Source organism: Mizuhopecten yessoensis, unplaced genomic scaffold (genome assembly GCF_002113885.1).
Source record: "Mizuhopecten yessoensis strain PY_sf001 unplaced genomic scaffold, ASM211388v2 scaffold11179, whole genome shotgun sequence".
Lineage (NCBI taxonomy): Eukaryota > Metazoa > Mollusca > Bivalvia > Pectinida > Pectinidae > Mizuhopecten > Mizuhopecten yessoensis.
Window position 1 is genome coordinate 983,892 of NW_018408919.1, and position 13,839 is coordinate 997,730.

Here is a 13,839-nt window from a genome sequence, read left to right on the forward strand (position 1 = left end):
AAGGATAATTCTCACCAAGTAAAAATAATTTCATACCGAAAGTTGTCAACATATACCCAAAAGTGTTATTTCCATATATAAACTATAGTAAACGTTACCCCCTACCCAAGGGAGAACGGATAGCTTGGGGGTCCTGAAATTTACAATTTAGGTAAAGCCCCTGATGATCTTTCTTTCCACGTAGAGAAAATGAGTGTAGTACCTCTGAGTCTGCAGGAGAAGATTTTTGAAATATTGGTTAATTTTCCCTTTGGGGCCCAGCCCTGGCCCCAGGGGTTGGGGTAGGAATCCCAATTTTACAATTTTGAAGCCTCATCTACCAAGGATGATTCTGACCAAGTTTGAAAAAAATCAATCCACTGGTTCTTGAGAAGAAGTTGAGAATGTAAAAGTTTACGCACGACGCACGACGGACGACGCACGACAACGGACGACGACGGAAGAAAAGCGATTAGAATAGTTCACTTGAGCAAAGCTCAGGTGACCTAAAAATATGCCACATAAGTGCACATACTAGTAGGCAGTCCACTGTTAACAGTAGTCAATAACAGAATCTTTCTCCACAAAATAATGTCAACCAGGGTGGTAATAATATTCTTTAATATTCCATGCGAGTGTTGACAGCTGAAGGTAGAATATTTAAGAACCTTCTCCAGACAATTTAAATTTTCTGTTAAGTATAGGTATGTGTTTATATACTTCGTCATGCAAAATTAATGAATAGTAAGAAAATGTTCTTTTCCAGACCATGAAAATTTACCATTTTAAAGTGTTTGTATCTAGGTCAATATTTAATATGCTTGATTACCTTTCACAAGCAAAATTAAACAAGAATTTTTTTTTAAGTGTCTCAAACTTATTCTTTAAGGAACCCTGTCATACTGCAGGCAAAACACTAGAGGCTTTCCATGCAGTCGGCCGTCCGGGTACCTCTCCAGCACACACACAGACATACACAAATAGGGAGATATTAGCCAGGTTGCAATATAGGACTAGTAGTTAGCGCCTGATAAGGCAGCTCCTGCAAATTCCTCAAAATTGTATTGATTAATGTATATTCTAATTGTAATTATTGTATATCTATGTACTACAAAGTGCTTTAGAGTGGCTTATGTTAGCTAGATAAGGCACTTTATAAAATGCTGTATATCATTATCATTATTATTAGAGAAATCCACTATGTTTTTTTGTAAATAGAGTAACTTCCCTTTAATTTCATTTTGGATATAACTGTAAGGCAATTGGACCAGGGCACTTCTGTTGACCAGGTAGCTGCATGATCAGTTGGTTTGGGCGATGGCATAACAATCTGGGGTCCAGGGTTCAAATCCTGGTCCAGCCGTTTACACTCAGTGCACTGTTGCTGATTATGTTTTGTTTACTTCATCTCAATTATTATTTCACAAAAGTCCTGCCAAGGATCCATCAAAGCTGTAATCATGGCGAGGGCTGGGGTAGGGGGGAGGAAACAGTTTCAGATAGCATTGTTACAGTTTCAGGCAGACTGGTACAGAGATCATTATGTGTCCATTCCAGATGTCCCTGACACTTTATCCTGGAAACAATTTATGGACACTAGAATTTGGAACATAGATGTCCAGGAAATGACCCCAATTTTCCAGAACAGTAGATGGTCAGTATCAACAGTTTTCCTAAACACTGGCCTGTCACAGTGATGGATGACCAGTGGTCATCTGCATTTTCTCCAGCCTTATGTGCCCACTCCATTGTAACAGGACCAGAAAATCAATACCCAGAACATCCAACACTTGCATACAAATGGATGTAAAATGGGATACATAAACAGAATAGCATTAAGCTGTTGTGTTGATGTTAATTTAGGAACTGGGTGTAAATATAGCTGCTCAAGTCAAACTTCAAACTGACTTTGCTATTGAGAAGTTCAATATCTCTAGATTATATAAGATTTAAATCCCTCATATATATGACAGCTTATTTGATTGGATTATACAGTATTGCTATTGCATTGGGGAAATAATACATCATGTTTCCCTCACACACTCAACTTTCCCACAACATACTGTATTAGCCAGCAAATTTTCCTACAGTTAAACTTTCATCCATGTTAGCCAAGTATCAATTTTTCCCTTACGTTTAATTTCTATATGTATTAAGGTGTTTACTAGTATCTGCTGTATTGATAAATTCACCCTCATTGCAGAGTGCTAAAAAAAGGCGAAAACAAAACAGCAGCGAAAATTACCTCATATTTGGACTCTCAAGTAGGACTGATCATGAAGCAGATGGCAACAATGGTCTGTATGCCTGATTATTATTTTTGTGTGATGTTCTATTTCTGTCAGTACTGAAATATTTATAGCCCTTGTTGTAGGGAAACATAGAATCGTGTTTCTGTACAAAAGAGCAATAAATGTTAAGTGTTGTATTTTACAGGAACTAAAATAGTTGCCATTCATTCAATAAACAAGACAATTACAGTTGCTGAAAAATACAACACTGTTTTACAATTGTATTTTTCCTAATAATTCAAAAATGGAGTGTTAGCGTAGATCTCTATCTAGAAAAGTAGAACGATTTATGATTTAGGATGATAAAGATTTTCTTATAGAGCAAGGTCATCCTCAAGGTCAATTCTTGACCAAAGGCCAAACATACCAATATGATTTTATAAACATGTCTATCTATAAATATTTCTCGAAGAGAAACAAGCCAGAAACTGAAAATCAACACACATGCAACCTTCATATTTATTCTCAAGTATGGCAAAGGTCATCATCATGGTCATCGTTTGGCACATGGTCAAACACAACGGCTCCAGATGCTGGGCAAGCCGGTTAGTTTGGACAACTTTATTGATCAGGGGCTTTTAAACTGCTATCATCACACCATCAAAGCTGGAGAAGGCATCCACACAATTTCTGACAGAAACAATTTGATGGCCAAAACAGACACAACTCTCTTCGGAATGGTGCTGAAACCATTTCCTGCAGGATCTCGAGTGGTCATGAAAGTTGTGAAGAACGTTTTGAATTTTTTTTATCTCTACGAACAGTTCCTCTCCGACATTTGTACTGTTGATGGTTTTTGAGATGCAATGTTACTGTTAGTGTGACTGACAAGTAGACCAACAGAATAATCTACGGCCAAGCTAAAACAGAATATGTTTCTGGTTGATTCCTGTCCAATATCATTAATAAACATCCTTTCTATTTTTCAATTAGTCTGAATATCATTTTCATTAAAAACCACATTGTAACAAGTATGGCAACTTTGAACTCACCATATCAAACGACATTTAACTCGTGTAGTATCAATCAATTTCTATTACAAATTGATGGTAGCACTTAAATTTATCTGATTTCTGATTTCAGAAAAAGTAAGGAAAAACAATTTTCAAATTACGAAAAGGAATGGTCACCTAATGTTATATGCTACCTTACACATGTGTATGTAGTGACTATCACAAAGTTTTGTGCTAGAGTTATCTCCAATGAAGATCTTAATCATTATCTAAGACTTCCTTAATGAATCTCACAGTAAAGGTAGCACATATCTGAATACCAAACTATTCTTAAAACAAATATTTAATGATAATCAATAATCGTAGACTGGATTTACAATTTAATGATGTTTCATTATGTAATTAAGTTTACCTTATGGTGGTGGTAAGAAATATAGCATGATGAAACACATGATAATGCATTAAGCAGGCTGAATTTTTATAAAACATTTTGGAGACCTAGAAATGAGAACGAATGAAACCCTAATCATTATTATAAAATATCAAAGCCCAAAATTAATGAAAACCTTAATTATTACGATATTGAAGACCCAGAATTAATTAAATCATGATACGACCCCCTAACAGTCTGGTGTGTCTTATTACCATTAGGCGGAGTAATAAAGCATATTTGTGACCATGCAAGACCGAATAAAGTATTGGTATAAAATATCAGCTTTAAAAGGGGACATATTGATTTCCTACACATTCCACTGGACATCGTAGTGTCATGACGCATCGCTGTAATTACATTAGCACCTTCTGTAGGGGGTCGATGGATCCTTAGGGAGCTGTATGTTAAATACCTTTAATGTCCATTGCAGTAGTTAAATAGACACAAATTCATCCCCAAACTTAACTCGGATAAAAACAGATAAAAACAAATAAGTCCCAAACCCTAACAGATTAATTACTCTAATATCTAATGGCGTCANCCCCCCCACCCCATCCCATCCCCCATTCAATGACAACCCCTTCCCTCTGGTAAGGAACGATGGCAATAAAGTTCTTTTTCCAATATTCCTGGTAGTCAATTAGTACGTAAAAAATCAACATCCTTCAGAAAATGAAAAGAATAATTTAAGAGAAGGACCCACAGATTAAAACATAGTTCATTACACTTACAGATTCATGCTCCAAGATTTATATATAGGAGGAAAAGTTTTTTTCATGTTGCAGATATAAGTAAGTGTTTCCGCTTCAATTTTGATCCGATCTTTATGACCACCAGAATCTGGACCCAAGGATTTTGTGATTTATTTTGTCTGCAGTGATAGGGCGTCATGATTAAGATTAACCAATCTTAAAGAGATTACGACACTTGATCCGGCACAAATTTCCGTCTCTGCTAACAGATTATGTAGTAATTATCCTTGAATTTATTAACGAGATTGACCTTGATATTAATTCAGGCCAATAATCACCCTTCCCAGTAGAAATTATTTCACTTTTTATTTTGCTATGTTTAATGAAAACTCACCCTGCCACAGTTATCGTAACTTGTATTATAAACTCCTGGATATCAGGTATTAGATCTATTCAGTTACTTGACTGATCATATCAATTTTTGGAGAAAGTTAATAAGTACGGTAATGGCAATTTTAAACTAGTAGAATTCCATCATATGTAACATGGCTCCTGAACATCCATAATATTTGCAGTTCAGATGATAAATGTATTTCATTGTACATTGGATCCCTGTCCCAAGTCAGCAAAAATGCTGGAGAGTTCCACTGTAGATTTTTATACCTAAAGTTATCTCCCCTGAATTTCGTTTTGGATATGGCTATGAGATTTGAGCCAGGGAACTGCAGGTAGCTTAGTTGGTTAGAGTTCCCATATTGTGGTCAGAGGTCTAGGGTTTGAATCTCAATCTGGCTCCATTGCCATATTTTTTTTATATCTCCGATTGAAATTGAATTTTTCTTTGTATATTTCGTCTTGATTTTTACATAAGGGTTGTGCAAGAAAAGGGCTTCTTTTCAAAAATGATTTACTAACCCATTCACCCCTAAAGTCACATTTGAACCTTGCTAAATCAAAGACCGAGATCACCTGTCTAAAATGAGACAGGAAAGCTTGTTTGTAGAGATGAGTAACTCTTCACACGTTCTTTAATACACAACCAAGACCAATACCTAGTGCTGACCTTGTGCGGGAAACATTTTATCATCTGCCAACGAATATTTCCCTGGTCCTGGAGTGTGTTGTATCAAAATTTCTTTATCTATCTATATCAACTTCTACATTTGTCATCCAGTATGAACATATCTTCACAATAAAAGAAAAACCTTTAATTCAGTATAAATCCCATGTTTGATGATAAAAGTTCATCCCCTGTTGAGGCATTCTTGTCCACAGACCCATTATCATAGATTTGAGTGACACCTTGAGGTCAGATCTAGACAGGGGGGATAACTCTATTATCTTGTATGATGTCAAATGACACTCAAATATGTGTAATCAGATATCAAAAAGATACACAGTCCTTGAAATTCAAATTGAATATCATATAAGAGTTGTATGATACTTTGGTTCAAATGTATTCAAACACTAACTAGAATACGGACAGGGCAGTAAAAGACTTGCCATGTGCCTGACCGACAGTATCCCCCCTATGGTCTATTCTCAGTAACAGTGACCTTGACATTGACCTTGGATTTTTTTTGAAACCCTTAATGCACATCTACATTCACAGTGTATTACTGTCAAATTTCAGAAAGATTAGTCATTAGTGTTTCGAGATAATCTCAGGAAATGAAAATGTTGACAGACAGACAGATAAACAAACAGACAGACAGACATCATGATAATTATAGGGCATTCGCATCAGAGATGCGGGGCCTTTATAACTACTATTGACAACAAACTCTTGATTTCAGCATATCATTGCATTGAGTAATATAGCTCTAATTTGTCAATAACCAAGTTTGGTCCTGTACGTTATATTGACAAGAAAACAATAATAAGAAAATTTACAAACAGTTCTGAAAGACTTTACAATATGAAAAACAGAACATGACTTTTAAAATAAGCTGAGCCAAGAAATAATATCACACTGAATAATCCTATTGAAAACCCAACGACTTCCCAACAAGGAGTGTTTATACAAATTTCATTATTTTTATTGGGCTACTTTTGAACAAAACGTGTGACAAGAAGGAACAAATAACTGTCAGTTGACCTCCAAGATAACCCCAAATGACCTACGATACACCTGAAAATCGTCTGATCAATGTAATCTTATGTTACCTGTGCAATGCTACTACTCCTGCATACTTCTATAGCCAACAATACTTTTTTGACAATGTTTACAAGGATAAACAGCGCAGATAAGAAGTCTCGGTTTTTCATGAAGACGGGAGATTTAGCGTGTGCTCTGTGACAAGAAGACCCATCCTTCGACCTTGACCTTGGGAGTGTAATGTACACACAAGTGCATGTCAACTGTCGGGTGATTATCAGTGATGTCATGGGATTATTTAAATTTGAATTTTGAATTTCAAATGATTCAAGACAGTGTGAAGGGATGCATTCACATATTCTCTGACCATATTCACCTGTGGTTTTACCTGTGCGTACCTGTATTTACCTGTGAAACTTATGTAAGTATATGTACTTGGCAGGGGATGTAACAAAGTATTCAAAAGGTCCTCATATAACTTACTCAAACTGTCAGATTAAATTCGTTACACAAAATATCTTGACATTCATTTCCATATTACTTTGAACCTATTTGTATAACAGGTATTTCTTTTAGTTCGAACAGAAATGTAAGATTTAACTTGTGTGTTTGAATGAATTAAAAGCACCTGAAATCTGCGTGTTAATTTTCAACTAAAATCTGATACCATTCAATAGAACTGAATTTGTGATCTTGAATTATTTAAAACACAGCCTTAAGCTACAAGAGTGTTTTAACTCTTACACTTGACGCCGTTAAAATGTTTAGCTTAAATTAAAGTTGTGGTCTCGAATTTCTTAAAGACGCACCTGAGGTACAGGTAAACTGTGTTAGAAGTGGCAAGGTGATAAATGATGGACGCTGGTTCACAAAAGGTGTGTGTTTTTATGTGACCTCGCGGACAATGAAGTACCGTACAAGACATATACAGTTGTGTCAATATCATAAGGGTCGTTATAAATCTCCTGATTATCTCAAATATCACGGAGTATGGTGTCCTTACACCAACTTCTCTCGTAAAGGTGTAATGTTGAGGAGGAAAAGAGTTGGGGCGTTATGGGTAATTTTTGGCCTCATAAAAATTAAAAAATTTAACTTCAAAGAATGTATTACCAATTTCTGTAATAAACATCAAATTGGTTAATTGTGGCTATCTTTTTTGGTGCAGGTTTTTTCAATGCGCAGGTGTAGATGCCCTACCATAGCAACAGAATTGCATTGCTAAGCAGAAATATCCAAAATACGGTGCTTTTACACAGTTAGAATGCAGAAATGAAAGCCTCTGCATGTGATAAACAAAAATTCTTTTCTACGAAAAAACTCGTGTGACAATGATTGAGCATGTCAAATTTTTGTTTGTTTGTTTGTTGAATGCGCAGGCTTTACAAAATTGAAGAATGTCTAGTTAATTTCCTTCAAAACGGCCAATTTTCAACCAAATAGCATACAACAGACGATTACATTCTCTCTCTGTAATGCCAAATCTCCTAAACCAGTTGTCGAGTGAATTACATATACTCCAGATTACGAATGTAACTATCCGTCGCCAAAGTGTGATACATAACTCTCATGAACTGTTACAAGATTTATTAGAACCATTTATTAAGGATCCCTGTCTCATTATAGGCAACCACTATTGATAATTCCACTGTGAATTTTCATACATACAGTAACCTCCCCTTAATTTTGTTTGAATATGATTGTAGTGCAATCGGGCCGAAATACTAAGCTGTTGACCAGGTAGCTCAGTTGGTTATAGCTACGGTGTAATAATCTCAGGTCCAGGGTTCAAATCCTGGTCTTGTTATCAGGAGAAATTTACTTTTTGCCCTGAACATACCCTGGTATGTAGTTGTGTAATTGTACTGGAAAGGTTTCCGATTTGAAGGTACAGTTTTTGGTAGTGGTACAGGGATCCTTAAATAAAATTCCTAAAAACAGTCACCCCTTTTTTGAGATAAAATCAAACACTTCACAGCAATAAATGAGCTACGACTTCCATCAATATCTGATGATTTAAAAATTTAATCTTTCACCACCAGACTGACTGTCTATGCTATCAGTGGTATCTTAACGGATTTAAGTAACGGCTTGTAATTTCCACCTTTTATCAGATATGGAGATTAAGTACATCTACTGTATCTATTAAAATAAACATGATCTTAATCTAGAGTGAATAACTTCATCATAAATATTGTATAAAGTAGGCAGAGATTTGTAAGCAATCCTAGACTGGCCTCCTTTTCTAGAACATAAGATTTATTTAGATCTTTTTTTAAAAATCTAACGATTTTGATTACTTGGATGTCTGATCCTAAGTTCTAAACTAGGGGGAGATAAGCTAGTAGTAAAATGCAGCTTGGAAATTCTTCATAAAAGGGTTGTAGCCAGTCTAAAACAATCCATAATCCCCCATCTCCTGACGAACTTTGATATAAAAGTAAAAACTCTGTATATAGTTGGACATGCAACCATTTTTTTTTTTTAATTTCTTGAACTGATCATATAATCTTGATAAGGAGGTTTTATTGGGAAGATTATGGTAGTTTGTCTTCCTGACATAATTTCTCACACTGTCTCCCGTCCATTTGTTTAGTTCTGTCTCCTAAGTGTCTGTTATATCAAGTCATAGATATAATACTTCAATCTCTGTCCTAGTGTCTTTCATTTATCAATATATATAAATCAATCTCTCTTCTTCCTAGACAGTTTAATTATGACAAGTGAGTACGGTTGTCAATCATACTTCTAACATGTATAAAATAGTATATTACAAATGAACAAGTTATGTAATTTCAAACAATGAAGCCTTATGCTTGTTACGTAACATTTAATGTAGACTTTGAATTTAGATCCATATATACATGATTACACTTAATTATTGGGAAATTTTCTTCAATTTTCACTTTTGATTTGGAATAATTTTGCAAGTGAAATAAGACAATCTACTGTTTCATTTTTACTCTTATGAAGTATGTGATTTTTTTTTTCATTTTTTAAAAAGTGAAATCGCAACCACCTTTGTTCATGTGAGTTCAGAAGTTATTCAATTATATTTAGCATACACATCAAATACCGGTCTATGATAACGAAATATCTAAATGTTACTTTATAGGTCAGGACATCAGTTGTAAATAAAACTATAACATCAATCTCCATTAGGTCTGAATTGATTAATGCATTTTTAGTCCATAATATTATAATCAATTCAGTTTTCATTCATTAAGAAATTATCAAATATCTCTTTTGGAAACATATTGCAATAAAAAACTAATGGAATTGATAATTTTTGGAATACGTTTACATGGGCTATTCAATCAAACTGCAGCAAAGGGAGACAATCTGCTAAGTTCCGTTCACCTTTGGTCTATTCTTGTAAAGATATATTTTATGACAGAGCTGTGAAGGTGTCATAAAAACCAATACAAACACTTCATAAGATTTTTGCTTTTATTAAGGTACTGGCTCAGATATGATGTCCAAACACTGACCCTAAATGACCACAGCTTACCCCCTCTTGTGTGTGTCACTGACCCTATACAGTCAGTGTACATACCCTTAATGGGCTGTTTGATATACAAGTTCATCCATCATGGCTACCTATCGGATAGTATCCATCACTTTCAGGATTCCCNATTCCCCCCCCCCCCCCACACCCTACCTCCACTCCCTCCAAACCTTTTTTTGGATATTTACCTGTAAGATTTATCCCCATTTCACATATACATACAACAACACCACATTAAAGGATCCAGCTGTCCCACTGCATTGTGCATTTTCCTATATACATGCAGTAACCTCCCCTTAATTTCTCCCCTTAACTGTAGCATCAGTGGGCAAGTACACTTATGTTGACCAGGTATCTTACGGTAAGAGCCGATAATATAAGAATTTGAAGTCGTGGGTTCGAATCTCGGAATAGCCCCACTGTATTTTTACACTCAGACAATGTTGTTGATTATTTCTATGTTTATTTCTAGACTGGCTACCAGCCCTTAAGATTTTATGAAGAATTTCTCATCTGCATTTTACTAGTTGCTTATCTCCCCCTAGTTAAGAACTTACATCCAAGTGATTAAACTTATGAGTTATTTTTTTCTTCTAAATACTTTAAAATATCTAAATTTAATATTTTAGAGACGGGGGCCGGTCTAGCTTATTTCATCTCTATTATTTTTCATGCCACAAGGTATGGCTTTCTTTTCAGTAATGATTTATCAAAGCAATAGTCTTGCTGGTAAAATCGGTTTCCAGTGATACCATAGATACGGTTTTGGTAGTGGTACGGGGATCGATCTTTAAGACACTTGACCTACACTACAGCTGGCGGTGTATCATAAATGTCCAGGTGTCTCTATGAAGGCTCAATCAATACATGATTAATACTTAGCAGCAATTGTTTTCTGGACATCTTGATGACATACAAGGGAGATAACTGGGTATAAATGTCCCCGGACAGCCTGCTGATCATAATACATCACTTGACAGCAGGTGTTCCGGTACAGGTTTTCTGGGTCAATAGATACATCATTTGTACAAGGCTAAAGGTGTCACGCTAACACCTTAATTATAGCCTATCATCTTCTATAAAGTAGTAAAAGTTGGTAGTGACCTCGAGGAGAATGGGACGAAAAACTGAATTTTAAGCTTCAATACCTTGTTATACTGCCACCATATGTCCAACAATATGTTGGTCTCATATACCGGTAGGGGTTTGGCAATATATCGACGGAGATATGTCAAAAAGTGTAAAGAAAAAAGGAACAGGGAACCTTGAAATAAATTGCTGCAAAATTGAGGTGGCATTTAACTCATTCATCCCTACATATTCAAACTGGACTTGCCCAGTCTTTGATTTGGTAAGGGTTCAAATGTGACTTTGGAGGTGAACAGGCTAATGAAAAGAAGGACAATTTATCAAGATTTTTCTGTAATACATGTGTACATTTTTTTCAATTGTTGATACCTTTGTGTATACATGTAACTTATTACACATATATAAAACTTTATATAAAATCTTATGATAGTTTATTCAACAAATTTTATTTGAAAAGTTTCTATTCTAATTATAAAATTTAAGTCTTCTTTTCTAGAACCATAGAACTTTTATCAAAAGTATCAACTTCTGCATTAAGTTTTCTTCATTGTCACCTTATACCAGTTATTCCTTTATCAGCCTTGACAATTATAATGATTTTATTTCTGGAGAGAAATGAAGATAAAGAACTGCGCAATGATTCATTTGCATTTAAAAGTTGGATTTTTTTCTTTCTCTTGAACAATCATGCATAATTTTTCTATATATATATTCTAGAGTATAATCATTAGTGGCAGTGCCTGGTCTAGGCAGGATATAGTGATTACAAGTAGCTTAATATAGAACCTAGTAAGACAATGTGCTGACCGTATCATTACTATTTCATTACCACATCTGTCTGGACATTGGTCAGTCCAGGAAATCATAAACCTGTCCTTAGACCATATGACCATCAACTAACCATCAACTAACCATCATGATAACATTCCCATTGACAGGTTGTCTTTTTGATGACTAATTTGATCACATCTGAGCTGGATTAATTTATATCCCTGCGATATCAATTTTAGCGACTAGATCGAGTTACATGTACCTTATTAGTTTTGAGATAGTTAAAGCAGGGTATTAAAAGCCATTATCTTATTAATAATTTATGAAATGAAATCAGATACCATGGAATTTTTTGTTAAGGGTTTATGCTACCTTTCACATTACCTGTTTATCATGTGATTTTGGTTGGAGTTATTTCCCTCAAAGATTTCAGAATTACTCGTCTGTTAAATTTATTATAATTAATAATCCCAAATTATCATTTATAAAAGAAATTACTCATTTTGATATTTCGAACACTTTGGAAAGGAGGCAAATTTCTCGGGAACACAGCATATATATTTTTGTGATAATTTGAAATATCAGAATTTATAACGACTATATATGTTTTACTGCATATTGATAAATCAAAGAATAGATATAAAATACAAGAAATAACAGTTGACTTTTGACAGAAATAAATAACTAAACTTCAAACAGCAAATGCAAATTTACATATATCAATAATTTTAAATTCATCTGATAGTGAGACAAACAATGCTATGAAACCCTGTTTGATGAACATTGCACATAATTATAGAATTTCTGCTAGGTATAGGAATAATGTATATCAGTGTAAGATCAAAGGATTTTATATTGACACATCAAAGCTGTATACAGACCATAGAACATGTACTTCAAATACGCAAGCATTTTTTTTTATTCTGTTCAAAACCCTTTTATGGTCTGCACAGATCTATATTTCTGCTTTAAAGCATTGCAGGGTTATGACCCAACACGAAGGAGTGCGACCCAGCCGAAGGCTTAATTTATTGATTACGGAAGCTGTGGTTTGACCTTTGACACCTAATACCTGTGGAGATGATTATTACAATCCTACCTGTACATACAGGTGTTTGACAGTTGACCGCTTGACCCCCTGAAATCAATCAAGGCAGACGTACCTGACAGAGTGCTGATTAACTAAATCATCGCCATGTCTGGTAGTAACCTTACTTATTATTGGGTAATATTGTATCATCAGTGGTCACAACTGCTCTACTGACTGAGGGGGCCTGAATAATCTAGAATGACCAATTGACTGCACAGTCTGATCCCATATTAGGAAATATTGTATCACTAGGGGTCAATTCATCAGCAGTGGTCACAGCTGCTCTACTGACTGAAGGGGAAAAGGCATAAAGGGCCTGAATGAATAGTATACATGATCTCTAAGAATGGCCAGTAAACGCACAGTTTGGCTCAATATTAAATATTGCATCACTACAGGTAAATCACTGGGGAAAAAGGCATAAATAAACGCAAGAAAAGCAAGATGTCCCTTGCTCCAGAAAAGGCACAAAGGGCAAGAAATACACAGAATATTTGAGTTCAATAAACAAACAGCATCAATTAGAAGAACTCCATGGTTAGTTTGTAATCATGGTCCAATTTTGGAAAGAATTGTACGTCCAGAGATATCCTGCTCCATAAAAGGCATAAACGTTTAAAATTAGCATCACAGAGAATCTGAATCAGATTTACACCCATCATTCATTGACGAACCTTTTAAAGCAGTTCACAAATGCCAAAGAGGAGCTTTATATACATGTTGAATAAATAACAGGCTCTTAAACATCCTCTTTAAAGGTTAAAATGATGCTCAGAACGGAGTCTTATCCTACCTAGATCACTGTATCTATTGTCATTTGACCTTTAACAAGTCACTGTGTTGTATATTTTACATTGAGCATTAACACGCCAGGGAACCACATATATTTTCCGTATTCCCGTAGAACATCAGTAATATGTATCCGTTATACATAT

At 35.1% G+C, this 13,839-nt stretch overlaps 2 protein-coding genes across 2 annotated transcripts in view; one reads left to right on the plus strand and one right to left on the minus strand.

Annotated features, from left to right (window-relative positions):
* The window catches only part of LOC110440359 (protein YIPF5-like), a 93,710-nt gene that overhangs the window by 25,065 nt on the left and 54,806 nt on the right, over positions 1 to 13,839 (minus strand). The gene's annotated exons all lie outside the window — the stretch shown is intronic.
* LOC110440357 (leucine-rich repeat-containing protein 24-like) overlaps positions 6,675 to 13,839 on the plus strand; it is a 44,763-nt gene continuing 37,598 nt past the window's right edge. Inside the window, exon 1 of the mRNA XM_021483383.1 lies at positions 6,675 to 6,867. The gene's annotated coding sequence lies outside the window, so the exon portion shown is untranslated. The remainder of the gene's footprint in view (positions 6,868 to 13,839) is intronic.